Genomic DNA, 25,427 nt, shown 5'->3' with positions numbered 1-25,427 from the left:
AAAAGCATTCCTTGGACCCCACAAACCTTAACAACCTAATCTCCTTGCTCCCTTCTTCCTCCAAGCTCCTTGAATGCCTGGTCTACAAACAACTGAGTGACCACCTCATTAAAGTGGTGTTGCCACCAAAAAATGAAAAATTGCTTAAAATTCATAAAAAAAAGAAAAAATAAATAATAATTGGCAAAAAAATTTTTTTTACTCACCTCTAAATACCTGTTGCTAGGGGGTCCCTCATAGTCTGCCTTCTTCCTTGCCCGGGCTGGTGACATCACTTCCCCTCACGCCGCACATTCACCTGGGACCTGTTACGTGTCCCAGGTGACTGTACGCCGTATCACTTCGCCCTGCGCCACTTGTGCATGCGCAGTGGGTGCCCGGCTGTGAAGCCACAGCCGGGTGCCCACAGTACGCACGACGGCACCGCGAGCAGAGCGGGGAACGAGGGGGGGGCTTCGTTCCCCAGCATCGCTGGACCCTGGGACAGGTAAGTGTCCGATTATTAAAAGTCAGCAGCTGCAGTATTTGTAGCTGCTGACTTTTATTTTTATTTTTTAGGGGGCACCCCACTTTAAGAATAACCTTCTTAATTCTCTTCAGTCGGGATTTCGCTCAACACTCCACATAAACTGCTCTCCTAAAAATTTACTAACAGCTAAAAGCAATGGACACTATTCTGTACTCCTACTTCTGGACCTTTCAGCTGCCTATGATATGGTTGACCACCCCCTCCTCCTTAAAATATGACTGTATTCTTCGTTGGTTCCCATCCTACCTATCCCACTGCATGTTCAGTGTTACTAATGCCGCGTACACATGACAGGACTTAAGTCTGGCAGACTTTCGACGGAGTTCTGACGGAGTTCTGACAGAGTTCTGACGGACTTTCCGAATGAACGGACTTGGCCACACACAATCACACCAAAGTCCGACGGATTAGAACGTGATGACGTATGACTGGACTAGAATAAGGAAGTTCATAGCCAGTAGCCAATAGCTGCCCTAGCGTCGGTTTTAGTCCGTCAGACTAGCACACACACAAGCGGATTTCTGGGTCCGGCAGAGTTCTGGCGGAAAAATTTTAAGCATGTTCCATTTCTAAAGTCTGTCAGACTTTTGTGAATCAAAAGTCCGTTGCAGCCCACACACGATCGAATAGTCTGCCGGAATCATTCCGTCAGACTTTGGATGTTGAAAAGTCCGCTCGTGTGAACGGGGCTTTACAATTCCATTTCCTTCCATCCTCTTCCTTTTTCCGTCAGGGGTCCCCAAGGTTCTGTTCTTGGACTTCTTATTCTCAATCTACACCTCCTCCCTGGGTCAAATGATAGCCTCCCGTGGCTTTCAATATAATTTCTACGCTGACGACACCCAAATTTATCTCTCTACCCCTCAGTTCACAACATCAGTCTCGCGCATCACTAATTTACTGAACATCATATCAGACTGGATGTTACGCCACTTCCTCAAAAAACAATTTATCCAAAACAGATCTAATAACATTTCCTCCCCCACGTGCCCCTTCTCCTGATTTCTCCATTAAGATCAATGACACAACCATCAACCTGTTCCCCCATGAAAGGGTGCTAGATTTTGTCCTGGACTCTGAACTATCCTTTCTGCCCCACATCCAAGCTTTCTGTCTCAGCCTCCGCAACATCTCCAAAGTACACACCTTCCAAAGCAATGACACCACAAAGCTTATAATTCACTCTCTGGTCATCTCTCACCTTGATTACTGCATCTCCCCTTCATTGGATTACCTCAACATAGGCTACCCCCCTTCAGTCCATCATGAATGCTGCTGCCAGACTCATCCACCTTACAAACCCCTCAGTGTCTGCTACCCCTCTGTGGCAATCCCTCCATTGGCTGGCAAACACCCAGCGAATGAAATTCAAAATACTAACAATAACTTACAAAGCCCTCCACGACTCTGCCCCCAGCTACATCACTAACCTAATCTCAAAATACCAACCAAATTGTTCCTCCCAAGACCTCCTGCTCTCTAGTCACCTTCTCCCATGCTTTCCTCAAAGGACTTCTCTCACGCCTCTCCCATCCTATGGAACTCCCTACCCCAATCTGTTCTGTTTTCTCTTACTCTGTCCACTTTTAACCACTTGCTTACTGGGCACTTAAACCCCCCTCATGCCCAGACCAATTTTCAGCTTTCAGCGCTGATGCACTTTGAATGACAATTGCGCGGGCATACAACACTGTACCCAAATGAAATTTTTATCATTTTTTTCCCACAAATAGAGCTTTCTTTTGGTGGTATTTAATTACAGCTGGGAGTTTTATTTTTTGCTAAACAAATAAAAAAAGATGAAAAAAAAAAAATCATGTTTAATAGTTTGTTATAAAATTTAGCAAACGGGTCATTTTTCTCCTTCATGAAGTGCGCTGATGAGGCGGCACTGATAGGCTGCACTGGTGGGCACTGATAGGCTGCATTGGTGGGCACTGATAGGCTGCATTGGTGGGCACTGATAGGCTGCACTGGTGGGCACTGATAGGCATAGTTAAGGCGGCACTAATAGGCACAGATAAGGCGGCACCGATGGGCACAGATAAGGCGGCACTGATGGGTAAAGATGGGCACAGATAAGATGGCACGGATGGGTGGCACAGATGGGTGGCACTAAGGGGCGCTGATAGGTACCGCTGATAGATGGGACTGATGGGCACTGATAGGTGGCTCTGATAGGTGGCACTGCTGGGCACTGATGGGCGGCACTTCTGGGCACTGGTAGATGACACTGATGGGCACAGATATGTGGTTCTGGGGTGCAGCACCTTTGTTGAGGCAGATTGTGGGCACTGCTGGGTGGCACTGTGGGCACTGCTGGGTGGCACTGTGGGCACTGCTGGGTGGCACTATGGGCACTGCTGGGTGGCACTGACAGGGGGGGGACACATTTTTATTGATGTGGCACTGGCAGGGGGCAGGTGGGCACTGGCAGGGCTGGCCTTGACCTGATGTCCCGATCACGGCCGCCGGTGATTGGCTCTTTTTTTTTCTCCTCGCGCTGTCAGCGCAAGGAGGAATAATAGCCGATTACTGGCTCCGTTGTATCACATGATCAGCTGTCATTGGCTGACAGCTGATCACGTGATAAGGGGTCGGGATCGAGCCCTTGCTCGGATCGGTGATCAGGCGAGTCTCATAGACTCGCCGATCACAGAGCGCAGGCCGCTCGTGCACGGGACGACGTCAATAGATGTAGTCCCGGCAAAGGAGATCCGCTCTGTAGCCGTCATTCGGCTTGGCGCGGGTCTCAAGTGGTTAAGCGATCCCTGAAAACCCTTCTCTTCATAGAAGCTTATCCCACCTCCACTTAACAACTGTATTTCCCCTCCATCTCCATTACCTAATCTGCCACAGTTATTACTGTTTGTATCAGGTGCCCCCCCCCCTTTTATATTGTAAGCTCCAACGAGCAGGGCCCTCTGATTCCTCCTGTATTGAATTGTATTGTAACTGTACCATCTGCCTTTGTGTTGGAAAGCACTCCGCAAACTGATAGCGCTATATAAATCTTGTATAATAATAATACTGGTCCAGGAGTCCAGTGTTGCTATCACCCAAGTAGGTTCTTCATTGGTCTTCGGGGCCCTGTGACTGTGCCACCATCTATCTTGTTGTGGAAAGCTGCCTGTGACTTCCTGTTTCACAGCCAGCACCTCGCTGCACATGCGAAAGATGTGCTGCGCATTTGGACTAGTCCCCCAGCCTTCTAGAGGTTTTGACTGTGTCCGAGGAGGTTGTGCAGGCAGGGTGCGGGGGGGGGGGGGGGGCCGTGGGGGTGGTGACCTTCCTCCTCCGAAGGTGGTAGAGGAGGAAAAGCAGAAGATTTTAGGTAATGTTCCGCTTTAGAAATCTTCCAATTCTGTTATGCAAACACACATTAAAAAACTTCCAAACATAATATGCATTACATAATTATCAAGTGTCCCTGATTTTTAGCACCACTACCAGAGTTTACAGATTTGTCTGGAATTTATTGTGTCTGAAAAACCCATCCCTTGTTTTTAATTTTGACTCCCTGTTCTTTTCTGTGTGCTAACTCGTGGTCTCAATTTTTTCTGTATTATTTTCTTAGTTAACATGATTGTAAATGCTGAGTTTTTAAAATGTAAAATAACAAACATGTTATACTTACCTGCTCTGTGCAATGGACCTCCTCTTCTGGGTTCCCTTGGTGGTGCTCCTGGCTCCTGCCCCCTGTCAAGTACCCCCATAGCAAGCTTCTTGCTATGGCAGAACTCATGTGGGCTCGCACCCGTGTGTGCGTGTGTGTGTGTGTGTGTGTGTGTGTGTGTTGTTGTTGTTGTTGTTTTATTAACCTTAAAGCAGAGAAAGCATTAAAGTGTTGCTAAACCCACAACAGTAAACAAATCTGTATATGCATTAAATCATACTTGTTATACTCGCTGTGAAACCCAAGGGGTTAAGCCTCTGCATTGTGTAAAAAGGCTGTTGGATCCTATCTTCTCGGATCCTCCCTTTCTTCTACTGTCCCCAATCCATCACCTGATAAGACAGAGCCTTTGGGGGCACTCTGAACATGCTCAGTATGGTGTGCATTGTTAGAGTTTTTTTCTTGGGAGAGTGCATGTGATCAGCCCAGGGCCAATCAGTACAGCCCAGACAGAGGAGTGAGGGGCCATAGGACAGTCAGAGTAGAATGAAAACACCTCCTAAAGCTTTAACCAGACACTGATAGAAGTCACAAGACTGCTATATACTGCTAATGAGAAAAGGTATTTAGCAGTTCATATTTACTAAAACTATTGCATGTCCATGTTCTGTGTACTGTGGGAGACCAGATATAGTGAATGCAGGCTCCTGGGTTTAGTAAACAGCCTTCAGCCTTTAGAACCATTTTAAAAGATAACTAAATCCAAGAAAATGCAATATATTGCAGTTTACCAGTCCTTGAATGGGGTGACTGCATTTGTTTTCTTTTCTCAGGCTGAGAACATTTTCTACAAGTATAGAAAAATACTTGCTGATCCTGCCAGGAATGCAGTGTTCTTGTCACTTCCTGTGAGCTGAAGAGTAAACTGATCTGATTTGTCAGTCAAACCTCTTTTGCTGGTTTGAACATGATTGCTGGCCATGAAAAACATTTTTGATTCATTGCTTTGATACATGTGTTTTGTATGTGAAGAACAGCAAGAAATGTACAGTGGGTGTTTTGGGAATAGCCCCCCTGCATTGCAAACAGGTAAGTGAAAGTGGCTCCTGGATCTCAGAATTACCAAGATAAAGAAATAGGATGGATTGGATCACATCAGCAGTGCTTAAATAAAAATAAAAAATAAAGCTCCAAGCAGATAGCCTAAGCTCCTAGTATGTTTGTAAAGCTTCGTTTTGCATTTGGACTAAAGTATATACCTTTAGGGCTCATTCAGGCTGGACTTTGTCATGCTTATTGCTTCATTTTCCAGTGAGAGAAAATCCATTGTTCTTTAATAGGCGTTGTACACACTGTTCCTTTGTATTGATTTGCACTTAAAAAAGTCCAGCGTGCTGCGTTTCGGTGCCGTGACCTGCGTTTTGCCATTAAAGTTAAAATAATTTTGTAAACAATGCAATGCATCTAAAAAGATATCACTGCAACATATATTGGAGTGTAAGTGTATGCAAATAGTTAAATTCATGGTACAGAAGTGTCAATTCTCCTACCCGCAAAAGATTTGTAATTTTCTCAGCCATCCTTTTCAATCCAAATACCACTGACAGACAGCATAGCCAGGTCTATGGCAGGCCATACATTATGCAATTTTCCTTCCTTCAACCATGGCTTGAAGGAAAGAATACTGATCGATTCCCCCAATACAGTCCATATTGACCGAGCAATCCCTCCTACAGCACTATTGTGTTGTGCTGGCAGGGAGCCTGCCTCACCAACAGAATAAAATGATCACTGCTGGCAGCTATAGCCACCGGCAGTGATCAGGTTAAAAAAAAAAAGGCCAAGCTGGTTTTCCTGAAGTCGATCAAAGGATCGACTTCAGGACAACCAGCTTGCCCATAGACGGATCAAAATTTGGTTGGTCCAGCAGGGATTTTGATCCATCTTTGGCTGGCTTAAGACCTTACTTTTCTCCAACGCATGATAAAGTCAAGGTCTGCCCAAGGCTGTGACTGAATGGTGCAGTAGCAACAACACACTTGTGAGGTCAGTCCTTTGTACTACACTCCTCTTAAGCTGCCCATAGATGGGTCATTTACTTTTGATCAGTCAGTGGATTCAACGGATCAGCCAGCGAATTCCGGATTCCGCCATTCTCACAATGTAGATGGGTGGATAGAGGATACCTCCCAGCTGTGCTATTGTATTCTGACAGCAAGAACTCCTTCGCTGTTAGAATAAGCTGGTCAGCGCTGCAGCCACTGATCATGTGAAACGTTTGCAACATTCCAACATTTGTGATATCGACTTCTGTCAAGCAGGAACAGCCATAGATGGATTGAAACTCATCCAATCCCTGCTGAACCGGCTTAATTTCGATCCTTTTATGGCCAGCTTCAGACCGCACCCCGAGAACTGTACAATATGACTGGCCAGGCGGGGATCTGTGTCAGTTTTCTATATTGGCCCCTTTGTTAAATGAACATTCAAACCAATTTTTATTTCACACTGAAATAGAAAGTGGCTTGGGTGACACAGACGGGGGTGCAAATAGGGGAACCACCGGTCCTCCTGTAGGGGGCCCGGGCACTTACCGACCAATTAAAGGAACAATGCACTGAGCTGCTCTCCCTCCCTGCAGCAGATGAAATCCAGTTTCTCCCCCTCTACCTCCGGTGGACTTTCAACTGCTTTCATAGTGCATCATTCCTGTAATTGGCCCCCCGCCCCACCGCACCAATCCTCCTCCCTGTCCTGCCCACCTCTGATCACCCCCCCTCCCTGTGTGATGCCCCCCTTCTCCCCCGCAGTGCTGCCAGCTTTCATTTCCCACTGGGCACTGCGAGTACACAGGGGGAAGTGCCAGCTGTTAGGGCTGAGAACACGAGAAGGGGCTGGTAAATACTTTCTTTTTTGAATGAACACAGTGAGCAATCGGTACAGATTGCTCCTCTGTCCATTGATAACTGAGCATAGTAAACTGTGTTTACTATGCTTCAGTTTATGAATAAACAGGAGCCTCGGTCTCCTGTTCATCCATCTTCAGTGCTGAGGCTGCTGAGAAAGGAATTGGAAAATCTGTGTCCTTAATTTCTTTTCTCTGTCTCAAAGGTGAGATGTCAGGGGTCTGTTTTTTTTAGAACTTTATTGAAAAACAATATTTCACATGTCAGTATCACAAAATATTGCAGGGTAAAAAAAGAAATAAAGGATGGTACAAAAACATTCACAGTATGCATTGCTTACATATGTCTGTATAGAAGAATACCAGTCAACCGTATTCAACAGGGCTACTAGAAAAAGGGGTTATCAGATATTTACTAGGAGAATAATACTCTAACCCAAACCAGTAAGTCTTGGATAGACACTAGAAGATTCCCACTGGGGGGGGGGGGGGGAGCAGAGGGGAAGACAATGGGGGGGGGGACATAGGGGAAAAGAAGGGGAGAAAGAAGGAGAGAAGGAAGGAGGGGTGGAACAAAGTAGAGCGGAGAGGATGTATAGAGGGGGAGGGAGAGACCGGGGGGGGGGGGCAATGACCACCAGGCTAAGGTCCAACCGACCCAGTATTGCGGGCAATCCTATGGTTGCGCTTCCGGGCAGGGAGGAGAATTCTCCAGCTGTAAAGAGCCCCAGGAGTCTATCCAGGAGGACCATATTTTCTCAAACTTATTTTGTCAAACTTACTCAGATAGTTCCTGTTGATATACAGTATTTTATAGAAAGGCAAGACATTATTCAGGGTATTCCGCCAGGTGGTGGCGGTGGGCGGCACTTCAGCCTTACATTTCAGTAAAATTTCTCTGCGAGCATAGTACATGGACTATATTATGAACACATTGGCATATTTTCTCACCTTGGGGTCGGTGATCACATTCAATAACATGACCTCAGGAGTTAGTGTGGGTGTTGTCCCCGTAACCTGGTTGACATCCCCCATACCTGTTCCCAAAAGTTCTGCAGAAGGGGGCAGGATATGTATAAAGAAGGCCTCCAGGTCTACTCTCCACATCATGGGCAGGAGGAGGATCTATCCGGGTAGATAGCTGCCAATCTGCGTGGCGTATAGTAAGCTCTATGTAAAAATTTGAGTTGTATGAAACAATCCCTTGCAGAGATCAGACTGGTAACTTAGGAGGAAACACTTTCCCAGTCTTCATCAGAAAGGGATGGGACATCTCATGGCCATTTCGTATAAACCTTCCTTAATTTAGAAGATGGGGACCCCATGAGATGGAATTATAGTGTGGACTTTAGTTGACCCCGCTCCACTGGATCTGACTCGAGGGTGATACCACTGGGGAATTGGTATTGGATAGTGTGTCTCACTTGTAAATATCTGAAGAACAGCCAGCTGGGAAGATTATACACTGCTTTAAGCTCTGCTAACATACTCAACCTACCCCCTGTCACCAGGTGCTTCAGCCCTACTACGTCTCGAGAAGCCCACACCTGAAGGTCGGGAACGCTGCGCATATGAGGGAGGTTGGGGGTTACCCTACAGAGGGGTGTGGGGAGAGAAGGTCTCTGGAGTACGATGCGACACCCTAGCGTTATGCCAGATTGTTATTGTTGTATGCATTAAAGTTGTTAACTCAGGATGGGCCTTAACCCCACGGAACACTAGGTTGCTGAGCACTGCATATGACCGCAGGATCGCTGCCTCCAAGGGGTCAATGCCGTGTTGTCCTTGGGCTGTGAGAACCACCAGCGCACCGTCACTAGGATAGCCGCCCAGTAATACTGTTGGAAGTTGGGGAGGGCTAGTCCACCTTGTCCTACTGATAGCTGCAGTGTGGATATCGACAGTCTAGGCACCCTACCTAGCCAGATAAAAAGGAGTTCACTATGGACTATAGTCTTTTAAAGAACGATGCTGGGAGCAGGAGTGGACAGTTCCTAAAGAAATACAAAATTTTTGGGAGAAAAATAATTTTTATTAAATTTACCCTGTCTACCGGAGTAAGGGGAAGTGACTTCCAGTCTGTACAATGCCGTGAGAACTACTACGTCAGCAGGAGTATGAGGTTGAGGTCCAAGTAACCAGTAACCAGTCTGCCCATGCGTATCCCCATGTATTTAAAGTTGTCCACCCAGACTAGTGGGCTCTGCATAGGTAGTCTATGCTGTGGGGGATTCAAGGGATATATGATGGATTTATCCCCGTTAGTCCTAATTCCCGAATACGACCCGAAAACATAAATTAGCTGTAGGGCCACTGGGAGGAAAGAGGAGACATCACTCAAATACAGGATAATGTTATCTGCATAGAAGGATATTTTCTCCTCCACCGCCCTCTCGGGGATTCCCTTGACTGCAGACTCAGCTTGTATCCGTGATGACAAGGGTTCCATTGCAAGCACAATCAACCCCGGTGAAAGCGGGCACCCCTGTCTGGTGCTCCTGCCCAGTGGAAAGGCAGAGAAAGAGAGTTGTTCGTGTGTACCCGAGCCCTGGGAGAGGCATACATCAGACGCAGCCACTTGATAAAAACAGGCCCAAACCCAAACGTGTGAAGGACAGCCCAGAGGTACCAGGGATACCACTGCCCCCCAGACTGTCCTCCGCAGCACCATCCATATGTATCAATAGTCCGTGTATGTTTATATCTGTCCCTCTGCCCGGCATAAACCCAGACTGGTCTGGGTGGATTAAAGAGGCAAACCGGGCGTTAATCTGCATTGGATCTGTTAGGATGTCCCCCGTGGAAGACTGAATACGGAAAATAGACACCTGGGAGTGGTGCTCCCTCGACAACCAGGCAAGCAGACACCACTCCTTGCCCCTTGTTCAAAAATCCTTTGACTCTGGTGGAGCAGAGGGATTTTAGTAGTAGAGATATGAATAAGGGACGCATCTCGCAGGCTGCTTGAAAGGAGGAATAGACCTGGGGGTCACGATCCCTAACATAAACAGCCACCAAGGCCAAAGCTTTAGCTTTGGCCTCCTGTAGTTCTTTGCGACCCCCTCGGACCCTCCCAATATGTTCCTGAAAACTGCTCCTCATACAGGCCTTAAATGCATCCCAGGTGACCGGAATAGGGACAGAGCAATCCTGTGAGTTATAGAACGTGATCATATCTGCCTTACACGGCATGTCCACCCTCGAGTCTGATAACCCGAATCTAGAGAAATGCCACAGACCCTTTGCTGGCAAGCAGGACAAGTTAGAGGCATGGTTAGATATACCCCTAGGCATATTAGTAACATCTTGCATCCTGGAGAGGACAGACCCCCGGAGTACACCAGATCAATTCTAGAGAATGATCTGTAGGTTGCAGAGTGGTAGGTATATGCCCTCAGCTTGGTGTGTCTCCACCGCCAGACATCCGTGAAATTAAAGGCTTCTGCTCAGGCCATTAATTCAGTAGCAGAGCCGGATGTCTGGGATAATCTGTCCATCCTGAAGATGGGACCATATTACAGTCCCCAAATATTAGGATATTATCAATGGCATGCTGCAAGAGGCTGGACACCAGCTGGTACAGGAAGGCAACCGAGGTGGGAGGGGGTACATACAATCCCACAATAACAATTTGCAGAGTCTTTATAGTAGCATGAATATTAACAAAGCAACCCCCAGGATCTACATCCAGTGCCAGTAGACAAAAGGGCAAAGATTTGCGGATTAATATGCTAACTCCTCGCGAGAGGTTAGAATTTGTAGAGTGATATGATTGACCAACCTAAGACTCAGAAGTCTGCCCCCTAGTCAGGTGAGTCTCCTGGAGTATATAAATATGGGGAGACTGTCGCTGTAGAAACTGAAACACCCCTGATCTTTTTTTTTTTTTTAGTTCAGGCCCCTGGTGTTCCAGGACACTATTTTACAGATAGACATAAGGTCTTATAATCAGACCTATACAAGGAGGAATTGCAGAGCGAACCTGGGCCACAGATGCCACAGGTTGGCCGCCCACTGCACCACCATACAATAACAGGGCTATAAGTTTTCCCAGACAGAACAATAGACACATATTGCAGAAGGCATACTGACATGTACTAGCATGTATATGAAAAAACAAAACCATAAACATGAAAAAAAATTAACCCACCTCAAATGGAGGAGGCCCAAGACCCAGAACAGAAAAGGGCAGTATGAGGGGCACAATGTGCAAGAGGGCACTGGAGCCCGTGTGTCAGGTCACCTTGAGGCGAGGTGACAGATGCACGCCGTAGGGATCAGGAGTGCACCGCAAGGTTGTGTACCCTACGGCTGACTGCTGCAGACGGGGGACAGATCCCACTGGGGTTAGAGCGTAAGATTCCCTGGGGCGCGGAGTCTAAGAGCCAGCAGGTGTTCACCAGCACCTCTAGTGGTGAGGATGGACTTGGCTGCCACTGGCTCCAGGTCGCGACCCCCAGGGTCCCCCAGCTCACACCCACAGTAGGCAACAGGAGGATAGGGATGGTGAGGGACAAAGCCAAGGTTGGGGCCACAAGCAGACAAGAATAGTCAGGGACACGCCAAAAGGTCAGGATCACAGGCAAACAGGGATAGTCAAACACGCCAAAGTCTGTAACGGAAAACAGTAGAAGAGCACACGGCAGGAAACTAACACACAAAGGTATACACAATGGTTGATCAGCACTGATGGCCTGCAGTGCACAGGTTAATATAGGGCTCCCTGATAGGACCTGGGGTGGAGCCATGCTTAGAGGAGAGGTTATAAAAACCACCAGGTGGAAGTGGCTGGCCTCTAGTCTGAACACATGAGGGGAGGTAAGCAAACACAGGAAGATCACTGCATAACCATGACACCGTGCCTCTGGAGTACAGTACATAGACCAGATATAGGAATCCAGATATCAGAGCCAGGGCAGTCTCCCAGCACATGCAAAAACTGAAGTGAACCAATAACTGTAACATATAGGCTGTGGATGCTAGCCAATGCTGCCACTTGCACGCACAGCACATCTCCATAAGGCAGGTGAATGTGCCACCAAGCAGGCTGAGTGCCATTAGTGCTGCCCAGGGCAACATACAGAATAGAGCAGGACAGTGTAATATAATGTGTGCAGCTGTTTTCATATTCCCTGGTAAAACGTCCCCTTCCTCAGACACCAGGCAACAGAACAGGTTGCATATAGCTCAGAGATCCGAGGGAGGAGGATGCAAACTGTGTAGTATTACTGGAGGACATCCAATACAGTACTCTTGGGGCATTCTGCAAAGTACCATCATCCTAGTACTGGATAGCAGCAGAAAACGGGAGTCGTCCCAGCAGGTAGATCAGCATAGACAGGCGGCTAGACCATCCTAAGCACTTGAGGAGAAAAGACACCAAATGGAGGGAAAGGAGAGGAGCTCCCTACTGCCTACGGACCATCTCTATCCAGGAGGACGCCTCTTCAGGGGAGGTAAAGAAGCAGACCATCTCTCCATCTTCCACCCACAATCTAGCTGGAAATAGCATGCTGTATTTGAGGCCCTTCGCCAGCAGTTTGGCCCGCACTGAATCAAACAACTTGCATTGGCGCTGGGTCTCCGCGGATTAGTCAGAGAAAATCATAAGTTTAGCATTTTCATTTCCTGTAGGGCCCTAGCTTCCCTCAGCACCATATCTCAATCTTTGAAGTGCAGCAATTTAAAGATAAACATGCGGGGTGGGGAGCCCTGAGGGCCTCTTGCAGCAGGCATGAGATGGGTCCTCTCCAGATTAAAGAAGGGGAAGAAGCGGGCCTTAGGCAGAAGCACTGTGAGGCGGTGCTCTGTAAATGCAGTTGGGTCAGTAACTTATGCCCCCTTCGGGAGACCGATGATCCATAGATTATTGCACCTATTTTGGTTCTCTGCATTTTCAGCGCGACTTTTGCAGCATTTTCATTTTAAGTTTCAGGGCATGTAGGTACCCAGTGTGTTCCCTTACTGTATCCTCCGTTGCAGAGACCCGCTGCTCCAGATCTCAGCAGATGAAGTCCATGTTCGTCTGCAGGTGGTCTATTTTGTCCATAAGAGCCGCTTGGCTCATGGCGATGATCTGCATGGCGGCTCAAGTTCCCCCCCCCCCCCCGCGGCAGGGGAGGAATCTGAGGCCTCCGTCTGAGATGCCATGTGCGCGGTGATGGGGGCCTGTCCTCTGGTTTTCGCTCTGTCCAGGGAAGCCACTGCTGAGTTGGAATGGCGGGATTTACTGCTGGGCATGTCCCGGAGCCTCCACTGTGCACTTCCGGACTGATCCACAGCCCAATTACAGCCTAAGTACCAGAGAAAAGCAGGATATATCGGCCGGACTCCAGGAGCTCAGTTACAGAGCGTCCTCTCCCGTCGCCATCTTGGATACACCCACGTCAGGGGTCTGTTTAGACCCCTGATATATCACCCAAGCCCCCCAACAGCATTAAAAATATACTGTATACATTATAAATAATATAATTTAAAAGATGTAAAAAATCTGTTTTAAAAGTTGTAAAAAATCATTTAAAAAAAAAGTAAGGGCTTATTCACATGGGTTCTCTGGCTCAAACAGTATGAATGATCGATTTGTTGTGTCTGTTACTCTATGGGGATGCGGTGGCTGCATGGGCCCGATTGCATACTGTTTAGGGCCATGCACCGGCATCCACACACCTTAGAGTCAAATTAGAATCTGTGGCTGTGTTTATACAGCTGCTGCATCCCCATAGTGTAACATAGCCTGCCTGCACACAGCAATAGCCACATTTAAAAAAAATGCTGATTCACACTACAGGCCACAGCACCCATGTGAATGAACCCCAAGACCACATTTACACATGGAACTTTATTAACTCAATACGGTTTTAGTGTTTCGATTTAGCAGAAATGTTGTAAGTTATTCTATGTTTGTATCTGCTAATAATGATTTTTGTGTATTTTTTGGTGAAAGTATTTTTTTTATATTTTCGAAGGGGGGAGGGGGGCTGTCAGGTAGGCTGTAGGCAGGTAGGCCCGTTTTCTAACAGCAGCCCTGGACACAGATAGCCCTAAAGCATGCCCCTTGAGACAGTTTCTAGAGCCCCCCTTTTTCTTACCTGAACCCGAGCATTCGAGCGAGGGGACAAGCAGAGCAGCTCTAGCCGCTGTCTCGGGTCCCCATTAGCTAGACCGATAGCAGCAGGAGCATTGGCTCCCACTTCTGTCAATCAAAACCAGTGACACAGGACCCAGGGGCACGGCCAAGTCCTGCTGTCTGTGTTAATGGACGCAGTATCAGGACTTGAGTACGCACCTACACAAGTGCCCGCGGGGAATGCCGTGGGGACACTCAAGAAGGGGAGAAGCCAGGAGCACCACTGGGGTGGATTGGGGCCACTCTGTGCAAAACCCTTGCACAGAGGAGGTAAGTATGACACGTTTTTGTTATAAAAAAAATAAATAAAAACTAATCTTTACAACCCCTTTAAAGTGGAGGGCGACCCTAAAAAAAATTGCATTAATATTTTTTTTTAAAAACATTTTTTTTTTTAAACTTACCTGAAACCGCTGTTGTTAGGCAGTCTTCATAATTTGCCTCTTCCTATTCCACGGCACTTCCTCCTCTTCGGAGAGAGGCCCCGTTGCCTTCTGGGACGTGTGTGGACCAGAATACAACGGGGCTATTCACAAAGGGCTGCGTGACTCAAGCATGCGCAGTAGGAAACGGGCAGTGAAGCCACAAGGCTCCACTGCCTGTTTCCCTTCGTTAAGATGGAGGCGCCGGCAGCCAATCCGATGGACGGATCGGCCTCAGGGGGCCGACATCGCGGGCTCGCTGGACGGGTAAGTGTCCCTATTAAAAGTCAGCAGCTACAGTGTTTGTAGCTGCTGACTTTTAAAAAAAAAATTGTTTTCAGCTGGCCCACCACTAACTGATTAACTGAAGTTCAGCCCCAGAAGGATTTACCCCCTTAACGACCAGGTAATTTTTTGCGATATGGCACTGTGTCTCTTTAACTGACAAATATAAATCTCACCTCGAAAAATACCATTCCTGGCTGCCAAACAGACTAACTTTATCACTCTCATTAACACCCTCTCACGCAGTCCCCGTCAACTCTTTTCTACCTTTTAATGCTCTACTTCGTCCGCCATTACATCCACCCACTAACTTACTCAATGCCCAGGAGATTGCTGATCACTTCAAAAATAAGATTGAGACAATTTGTCTCGATCTCCTCCACTGTACTGATAACTCCCTCACTTTACACTCTTTTTTCTCCTGTACAATCAGAACTCTTGTTTAACCCAACTACTACAGAGGAAGTCAATAAACTTTTTACTAAGGCCGCGTACACACTTGCGGACTGTCCGCCCAACTAGGTTCGTCAAACAGTTTGACAAACAGTCCGTTCAAAATTTGCATGAGCGGACTTGACCACACACGACGAACGAACAGTCCGCTGAAAACTTGCGCGATGACGTGAACGGCACGTACGACGGGACGAGAAATTCGGCGTCCGATACACTGCAATGCAACCTTCGCCGTGTAAATTCTTTCTGAGCATGCGCGAGACTTAGTTTGCCGAACAAGCCTACACACGAGCGGACTGTTCGCTCAAACCAAGTTTCAGCGGACAGTCTTACGGAAATTCCGAAAAACTTTGTTCGTCAGACTGTCCGCTGAAACTGTCCGCTGAACAGTCCGCCCGTGTGTACGCGGCCTAACACCCACCTATCCTCCTGCCCACTGGACCCCGTTCCTTCTCAAATACTACGGTCACCCTCTGGCATCTTCCCCAACCCTCTGAAACATGCACTAGTCCCTCCCATACCATACCGTGAACTATAAATGCATATATACCGCGCTGTCTAAAGAATAAGGAAAATAGCAAGCAGCACAACAGAAGATCAAGTCAAAAAGTGACAAAAAGGTAAAAAAAATGCAGCGCTAACAAGTGAAAGGTCAATAAACCACTACAAATAATATAGGTAAACTGGTAATGTGAACTTAGTGAAAAAATGTCCAACAATTTATAATTGAAGCACAAAATATGTCTTTAAAGAGAAAGAGAAACTTCAAAGTGCAATGTCCAAAAAGATCAGTGACAACCTTTAACTTCATATGTGAACATCAAATATGGTACTAATTTGATAAGTTTGATAGTAGATCCACCACCAGAAACACCAAATGCTTACCGGAGGGATTGAACTCAGGTAGGTGTACACCTAGTGAGTCAATTAAACTTTGCGGTATAATATACCCAGGAAATATCAGGTTCATGACCTGGATATAACCTCCAGGTGGATATTGGATGTAAGTAGGTTTTTGCCTCCAAACTCCTTGAACGTTTAGTCTACAACCAACTGAGCGACTATCTCATTAAAGCGGAGGTCCACCCTAAAATGGACCTCCGCTCATCGGAATCCCCCCCCCCTCCGGCACCACAATCGGCACCTTTCAGGGGGGAGGGGGGTGCAGTTACCTGGATAATCCAGGTAACTGCACCCATTTCCGGGCTAGCTCTCTGCGGAACGAGCGTAGGTTACGCCCCCGTTCCGCAAGCGCCCGCCCCCTTCAGCAAGTGCCCCGCTGCCTGCTGGGAAACACACAGCTCCCAGAGGCAGCGGGGACCGTCCGGATTGCGCCGCGCGGCTCGCGCATGCGCAGTAGGGAACCGGGAAATGAAGCCGAAAGGCTCCATTTCCTGATTCCCATACCCAAGATGGCGGCGGGACCCGGCAGCCGAGCGAGCGATCGGCTTCGGGTGCCGACATCGCGGGCGCGCTGGACAGGTAAGTGTCACTATTTAAAAGTCAGCAGCTGCAGTATTTGTAGCTGCTGGCTTTTAAAAAAAAAAAAAAAATGCGGAGTCCCGGTGGACTCCCGCTTTAAGAATAGCCTCCTTAACCACCTCAATACAGTGCACTTACACCCCCTTCCTGACCAGACCAATTTTCAGCTTTCAGCGCTCTCACAGTTTGAATGACAATTACTCAGTCATCCTACACTGTACCCATATGAAACTCGCCTCCTTTTTTCCACACAAATAGAGCTTTCTTTTAGTGGTATTTAATCACTAGTGGGTTTTTTATTTTTTGTGCTATAAATAAAATAAAATGTAAATTTTGTGAAAAAAAATGCCTTTTTCTTTGTTTCTGTCATACATTTTTGCTAATTAGTAATTTTTCTTCATACATTTTGGCCAAAATTTTTACTGCTACCTATCTTTGGTAAAAATAACCCACATTAGTGTATATTATTTGGTCTTTGTGAAAGTTATAGTCTACAAACTATGGTGCCAATCACTGAAAATTTATCACATCTGATCAGGCCTTCATTACATCAGGTGTATCTCATTTCTTGAGACACTAAGGGTCCTTTCACACGGGGCGGATCAGTTCTGATCCGCCCCGTGGATGTCCGTTTGCTCAGCGGGGATCACTCCGCCGATCCCCGCTGAGCAGGGAGATGACAGCTCCGTCTCTGCACACTGCGCAGGGACGGATCTGTCACAGCGCCGCTCTCCCCTATGGGAGATCGGATGACGACGGACCGCAGTGCCCGTCGTCACCCGATCCGATCCGCAGACGGATGGAAAAATAGCTTTTTCCTCCGTTACACTTTTTCGGATCGGAGCGGGTCGGATGTCAGCGGACATGTCACCGCTGACATCCGACGCTCCATAGACCTCTATGGAGCACCCGTTCAGGTCCGCCTAAAAAACTGACAGGCGGGCCTGAACGGGACGTCGGTGTGAAAGAGGCCTAAGGCCCCTTTCACACTGATGATGCGTTCAGGCCCGCCTGTCAGTTTTTCAGGCGGACCTGAACGGATGCTCCATAGACCTCTACCTCTACCTCTACCTCGGTGACATGTCCGCTGACATCCGACCCGCTCCGATCCGAAAAAGTGTGACGGAGGAAAAAGTTATTTTTCCATCCATCTGCGGATCGGATCGGGTAACGACGGACACTGCGGCCCGTCGTCATCCGATCTCCCATAGGGGAGAGCGGCGCTGTGACAGGTCTGTCCCTGCGCAGTGTGCAGAGACGGACCTGTCATCTCCCTGCTCAGCAGGGATCGACGGAGTGATCCCCGCTGAGCAAACGGATATACACTGATCCGCCCCGTGTGAAAGGACCCTAACAAGTCAGTAAAGTACAAATATCCCCCAAATGTCCCCTTTTTACAAAGTAGACATTCCAAGGTATTAATTAAGTAGCATGGTGAGTTTTTTTAAGTTGTAATTTTTTCCCACAATTCTTTGCAAAATGAAGATTTTTTTTTATTATTATTTTTTTTTACAAAATTATCATATTATCAGGTTATTTCTCACACACAGTATATGCATACAACAAATTACACCACAAAATACATTCTGCTAATCTTCCCGAGTATGGCGATACCACATGTGTGAGACTTTTACACAACCTGCCCACATACAGAGCACCAACATTGATGTAGTACCTTCAGACGTTCTACGAGCAAAAATTACACATCTCATTTCTCAACCACCTAATACACTTTTGAAGGTCCTGGAGTACCAGGACAATGGAATTTCCCATAAAATGACCCCATTTTGGAAAGCAAACACCCCAACATATAATCTGTGAGGCATAATGAGTCTTTTGAATGATTCATTTTTTTCCAGAAGTTTTTGGAATATGTGGAAAAAAATTAAAACGCATTTTTTTTTTTACACAAAGTTGTCAGTTTATAAGATATTTCTAACACATAGCATGTATATAGAAAAAATTACACCCCAAAACACATTCTGCTACGCCTCCCGAGTATGGCGATAACATTGAAGTAGTACGTTCAGGCGTTCTAGGAGCATAAATGACACATCTCATTTCATTCCTACCCATCACACTTTTGAAGGTCCTGGACCACCAGGACAGTGAAATTACCCACAAAATTACTCAATTTTGGAAAGCAAACACCCCAACGTATATTCTATGAGACATGGGCTGCAAATAGGTACTCGGGTACTCTGATGGTCTGGTGACAGGTACTCGGGTACTCCGATGGCCTGGTGACAGGTACTCGGGTACTCCGATGGCCTGGTGACAGGTACTCGGGTACTCTGATGGCCTGGTGACAGGTACTCTGATGGCTTGGTAACTGGTATTTGGGTACTCTGAAGGGCGGTGACAGGTACTCAGGTACTCATATGGACTGTGACAGGTACTCGGGTACTCTGATGGGCTGTGACAGGTACCCGAGTACTCGAATGAACCGTGACAGGTACTCGGGTACTTTGATGGGCTGTGACAGCTACTCGGGTACTTTGATGGGCTGTGACAGGTACTTGGGTACCATGATGGACCGTGACAGGTACTCGGGTACCCTGATGGACCGTGACAGGTACTCGGGTACCCTGATGGACCGTGACAGGTACTCGGGTACCCTGATGGACCGTGACAGGTACTCGGGTACCCTGATGGACCGTGACAGGTACTCGGGTACCCTGATGGACCGTGACAGGTACTCGGGTACCCTGATGGACCGTGACAGGTACTCGGGTACTCTGATGGGCTGTGACAGGTACTCGGGTACTCTGATGGGCTGTGACAGATACTCGGGTACTCCGATGGACTGTGACAGGTACTCAAATACGCTGATGGACTGTGGCAGGTACTCTGATGGACTGTGATTGACAGGTACTATGATGGGTGGTGACAGGTCCTCTTTATTGGGGGGGGGGGCAATCACTGTGATTGGTGTACACTGTAGGCGGTAACGAGATGTTACCGCAATCTCCTCCTCACACACGATCGGTGTTTGAGGAGGAGAACCCGGTAACATCTCGTTACCGCGGTTTGTTCACATTTTAGTGATCGGCTGTGAAAGGATCACAGCCGATCACGTGGGTAAACAGCCGGCCAATGGCTGTTTACCAGCGTCGGTGACGAGCAGTGTTCCCGGGGGAACGCGCCGCCACCGACGTGCACGCGCAGCGCGATTGCGCGCATGCGCTGTGCACAGTGGGGGTGTGACCATCTGTGATCGGCCGCCCGTGACTTCATCACGGCCGATCATGTGGTAAGCAGCCATAACCAATGGCTGTTCACCCCCTTCGGTGTCGAGCGGTGTCTTCGTGACACGCCGCCACCGAAGAAACAGGGATGCGCACGCACGATCGCGCGCATTCCCTGTTTAAACGGGAGGCCATCATATGACGGCCTCCCGCCACAATAGGTGTGCCCAGGGCTGCTGTTAGAAATCATGGGGCCCCATATAGCCTACCTGACAGGGCCCCCCCCCCCCGTGCCCTGCCAATCATTAGTGGTCGAGACATTCGGCACATGTATACTTTTATCCATGTATATGTGTGGCTGTGGGTAATGCCTCCACTTATGATTGGCAGTGCACAGGGAGATGCTAACTGTTAAGTCTTGATTACTTTTGTGTTTGGGTGGGGGAGGCAGTAAAAATATGCAGCTGAGACTCATTTTTACCATCCCCCAACCACTCCCCCCTCATGCAGCAAAGGCACTACTTCTGTAATACACCTGCAGGTTGTTTTACACAACATCCCGTCACTACTGCAGCACTATGGCAGTAGTGTCTTTGCAGCATAAAGGGGGAGTGGTTGGAAGATGGTAAAACTGTGGCTGAGCTGCACATTTTTACTGCCTCCCCCCAAACACAAATGTAAACAAGATCTGAACATCTCGCTGTGCTTATGTGATTATCATCATTATCATGATGATGATCACACAGTACAGACGCTGTATACCTCTCTGTATGTTTGTTACTGTACCTTCCAGAAAACGGGAGCCTGCCAGTGCATCGGGATCCCTATGCTGCCTACGCTCTCAACCACTTCTCTCTCATCTCCCGCCGCTCAGATACAGCCCGTCCTCTGCCCTCCTCAGTTACTAAGGGAGGAAAGGAGAATCATTCCGCCAGAGATCGGCTGTCATCAGCCGCAGCCAGCAGGAACTTTAAAAAAGTGCGACGCTGGCTTTAGACACCTGCACCCCGAAATTGAAAAAATAGTCCCTCTCTGCTAATCACCTCCTGGGCTCCTCTGCTGTACTGATGGGGCCCAGGTAAAATAGATTTAATGTTACAGCAAGCCTAGGAGCATTATCAATGCTTTCACCTGGGCAAAGGGCTTTTACTAAAGCTGAAGAATAAAGATTTCTGGGCCCCCCTGCTGGCCGGGCCCGGTACAGCAGGGCTGACTGTACTGCCCTATCAGCGGCCCTGGGTGCGCCGCCTGGCCGTCATTTGACTGCCGGCGGTCAGAAAGTAGTTAATCCCCTTCAGTCTGGATTTCGTGCACAGCACTCCACAGAAATTGATGTCCTAAAACTCACAAATGACTTGCTAACAGCTAAAACCAATGGTCATTATTCCGTACTCTAAGGCCGCGTACACACGCGCGGACTGTTCGCCCAACTTTGTCCGCTGAACAGTGTTTGGGCGGACAGTCCGCTCGTGTGTGGGCTTTCAGCGGACAGTTTCAGCGGACAGTTGGACGGACAAGGTTTTTCGGAAATTCCGTAAAACTGTCCGCTGAAACCTTGTTTCAGCGAACAGTCCGCTCGTGTGTAGGCTTGTTCGTCAAACAAAGTTGCGCGCATGCTCAGAAAGGATTTTCACGCCGAAAGCTATAATGCAGTGTATAGGACGTCGTATTTTTCGTCCCGTCGTACGTGCCGTTCACGTCATCGCGCACGGTTTCAGCAAACTGTTCGTCCGTCGTGTGTGGCCATGTCCGTCCATGCTAAGTTTGAGCGGACTGTTTGCCGAAACTGTTGGACGGACAAAGTTGGGCGAACAGTCCGCGCGTGTGTACGCGGCCTAAGGCTCCATGCACACTGGAGCTCATAAACTGCAGTTTATTGGAGTTTGGGTGTTTTTTTTAAAAGCCCATAAACTGCACTCTATGTTAGCCTATGTGTCCAGCACACATGGACGTTTTTTAGGTTTAATGAGCAGTGGAGTTTATGGGCTTTTTTCTGAACCCCAGAAATTCGCGTTCAAAGTGCCGTCTTTCACCGCCAAAAAACGGCAAACGCTGATAAACGCTATTAAACGCTCATAAACATGCGTTAATTAGTGTTCGGCATTCTATTTTTCAATGCATTGTGGGATTTTTGGAATGTCCTCTGTGTATTTTTATAAAAAACGCCCATTAACGCTAACGCTGTAAAACGCTCATAAACGCTAGTATAAAACACTGTTAAAAGCAGGTTTTTCAACCAGCGTTTTCTACCAGCAATCTGGCATCCAGAAAAAGCTTTTTTGAGCTTCAGTGTGCATGGAGCCTTACTCTTGGACCTCTCTGCTGCCTTTGATACAGTTGATCACCCCCTCCTCAAAAAAAAACAATTTGCTTGGTATCCATGGCTGTTTGAGTCTTACCTATCTCACGGCACCTTCAGTGTCACTTACAACTCTACTTCCTCCTCTGCAACACCTCTTGGTGTACAGAATGCCCCCCAGAAATGTAATTTCCTGCTTGTGTGATTGGCTTACTGATTTCCCCAGACGTTTGTACTAAGATACAAATTTGAGCATCCTCTGCAACAAAAATTTCATTTTTGGCGACATCTTCCTAAAGGGAAATCACGTCTAAAGGGATGCAGACACTGCAAGTTTCCTCATTAGAGCTCTGCAGGTGTAGCAGTTGATAATTACAAAACCACTCCAATACAGAGTCACTGTGCACATGGACACAAACAGCTATTCCTCCAAAATAAAAAAAGGCAGGACTCTGCTACAAGGTTTGTTAAAATCCTTGCAGTGTACATTGATCACCCAGAGCGGAATGTTTTTTCCTCAACAAAAGTGGAGTTATTCTTTAAACATAAAACTGTCTGGGTTCACACTATTTCAAATTGGATGAAGGTTTCCCCAATCCAATTCGCATAGCGGGAGATTGTGACTGGCTCTCTATGGAGCCGGTTCACATATCTCCGCAGAAGCTCCGGTGCGATTTGCACAGGAGCCCTGTGCGTCTCTTGGTCCGTTTCGGGGCCGAATTCAGCCAGACATTTGGGCTGAAATCGGACCTGAAACTATGAATAGAGACACACCGGACTCCTACTGTGAGCCGCTGCGTGTTACAGTGTGAACCCAGCATTAATGCATGCAATGTAGTGCGAATAACCTCTTCATGGAGAATGGCTACTATGTACTATCCTCTGATTGCTGTAAACACTGCATTACAGTTTCACATCTACTATTGCCCTCCCTGTGTGATTTTAAGATGGCCATTTTATGAGCCTATTGTTTTTTCTCTAGAAATTTCAGCTTTGCCTCCATGGCTGATCTTCAGCTAACCCCCCTGTGATGTCTAGCCTCCATCCTTCCCAGCATGAACACATACAGTATAACAGCTGGAGAGGAGGACTGCAGATAAGATTATGGACTTTATTTCAAAGCAGACCTATCACTCTACCTGTCACTGATTGCGGCCCATGAAACTAATCTGTGAAGGGCACCATCATGCAACTTCCAATTCTCATGCCGGTGTTTCATCACATATGGCGGCCCATCACATTTGGCTACCCGCTGGACTGCTCATGCGCGACACCGCCATATGCGTTCCACCCCTGAGTCCAGGTTCAAGCCCCACCAAGTGAGGCTGCGCCCAAAGTGTGGCGAGAGAAGCGCATGCGCACTCCAGCAGGTAGCAAAATGTGATGGGTAGCTGAATGTGACGTCACACCACCACTGTATAATGCAATGCCAGTGACAATCAAAAGGTTTGCTGAGAACCCCACATAGAGAGATGTGGTGGGCATTCCTGAAAGCCAGAAGAACCTGCTTACTGTGATATAATCTAAAGGAGCCCCTGCAACAAATGTTTGGCAAGTAAAAGGCAGTGATCAGTGCCTTATGGCGCCTTAAGCCGGCCATAGACAAAGCTAATTTCTAGAAATTCACTCAATTCTCCCCATTAACACGTTTGTTGATGGGAATTCCTCCCATTGTATTATGCTAGCGAGGGAGTGGGTGGGAAGCCGTCCCCGCCAGGGAAACATAGTGTTTATTGCTAACAAGTGTACCAGCCACTAGCGATAATCACATGTAAAATCCAGACTGCTGGTTGCAGCCAAGTTGATTGATCGATCAACTTGGGCACATTCAGTCTCCCCATACATGGTTCAAATCAGGAACCGGACAAGATTCGAAGCGTCTATGGCCAGCCTTACCTTTATTTTAAAGAGTAGCTTAGTTAATTATTTTAAGTAGCAAGAATGAGCACAAAGTCCTATGAATATGTACAAAATACAGTAACACATAGAAGGGGAATTTATTAAAGCTGGAGAAGATTTGCATGGCAAACAATTAGCTTCTATCTTTCATTACACACCTTATTTTACACCAAGTGATGTCATCACTGAGCCTCTGTGCTTCTCTATGCAAAGTAGACAGATCATGACTAGAAGAAGGGGGAATGCAGGGTGGTGTTGCTGTGATAGAGGGTGAGAGAGATCGCTGTGCATGGGTGTATTTGTGGACAAGCAATACAGAAGCTCTACACTCATTTCTGCGATGATGGGGGTGCACTCCACGTATTGTCCGTCCTAGTCCTACCTTATGTGCAGGGTAGTGCTGACCACTCAAAATGCTACCTTTTTCTTACTAGGCTTTGTGAAAGGCATGGTTGGCCTACAGGCATGTCATTTAAAGTGATCATCCAGGTAAACAATAAAAAAAACTTGATTTTGTAAGGTTGCAATAATATGTGTACAGTACAGCATACTTCACTTGTGGAATGGCGCCAAACATTAGTACTTAAAAATCTCCATAGGAGAAGCTTTAAAAATGTTTACAGTTTACTTGTTTAGAGTACGACCCCTTTCACGCTGGGGAGCTTTGCAGGCGCTACAGCGCTAAAAATAGCGTCTGCAAAGCGCCCTGAAAGCCGCTCCTCACATTCCAGTGTAAAAGCCCCGAGGGCTTTCACACTGGAGCGGTGCGCTGGCAGGACGGTAAAAAAAGTTTTGCTAGCAGCATCTTTGGAGCGGTGTATACACAGCTCCTGCCCGTTGAAATCAACGGGGCAGCGTGGCTATACCGCTGACATAGCACTGCTGTAGCAGAGCTTTGCGGTGGTTTTAACCCTTTCTTGACCGCTAGTGGGGGGGTAAAAGCATCCGGCTAGTGGCCGAATATCGTAGCGAAATTGGTGGTAAAAATACAGGCATTTTACCTCTTGCGCCGCCTCCGCCCCAGTGTGAAAGGGTATTTACAAAGGAGGTCCAGTGCTAGAATTATTTCTCTCGCTGTAACGATCGCGGCATATGTAACCTGTGTGTATCTTGCTTTGATACTAGCCAGTGCCTCACCAATCACTGACCTCACCGCACATCCCTGGAATCCTTCCTCCGTTGTGCATGCACAGGTTTTGTCAGAATGAGCTCCAGCGCTGCTC

The sequence above is a fragment of the Lithobates pipiens genome, unplaced genomic scaffold (genome assembly GCF_037356315.1).
Source record: "Lithobates pipiens isolate NorthernLeopardFrog02 unplaced genomic scaffold, aLitPip1_a1.2 Scaffold_18, whole genome shotgun sequence".
NCBI lineage: Eukaryota > Metazoa > Chordata > Amphibia > Anura > Ranidae > Lithobates > Lithobates pipiens.
Note: the sequence above shows the minus strand (reverse complement) of the source record.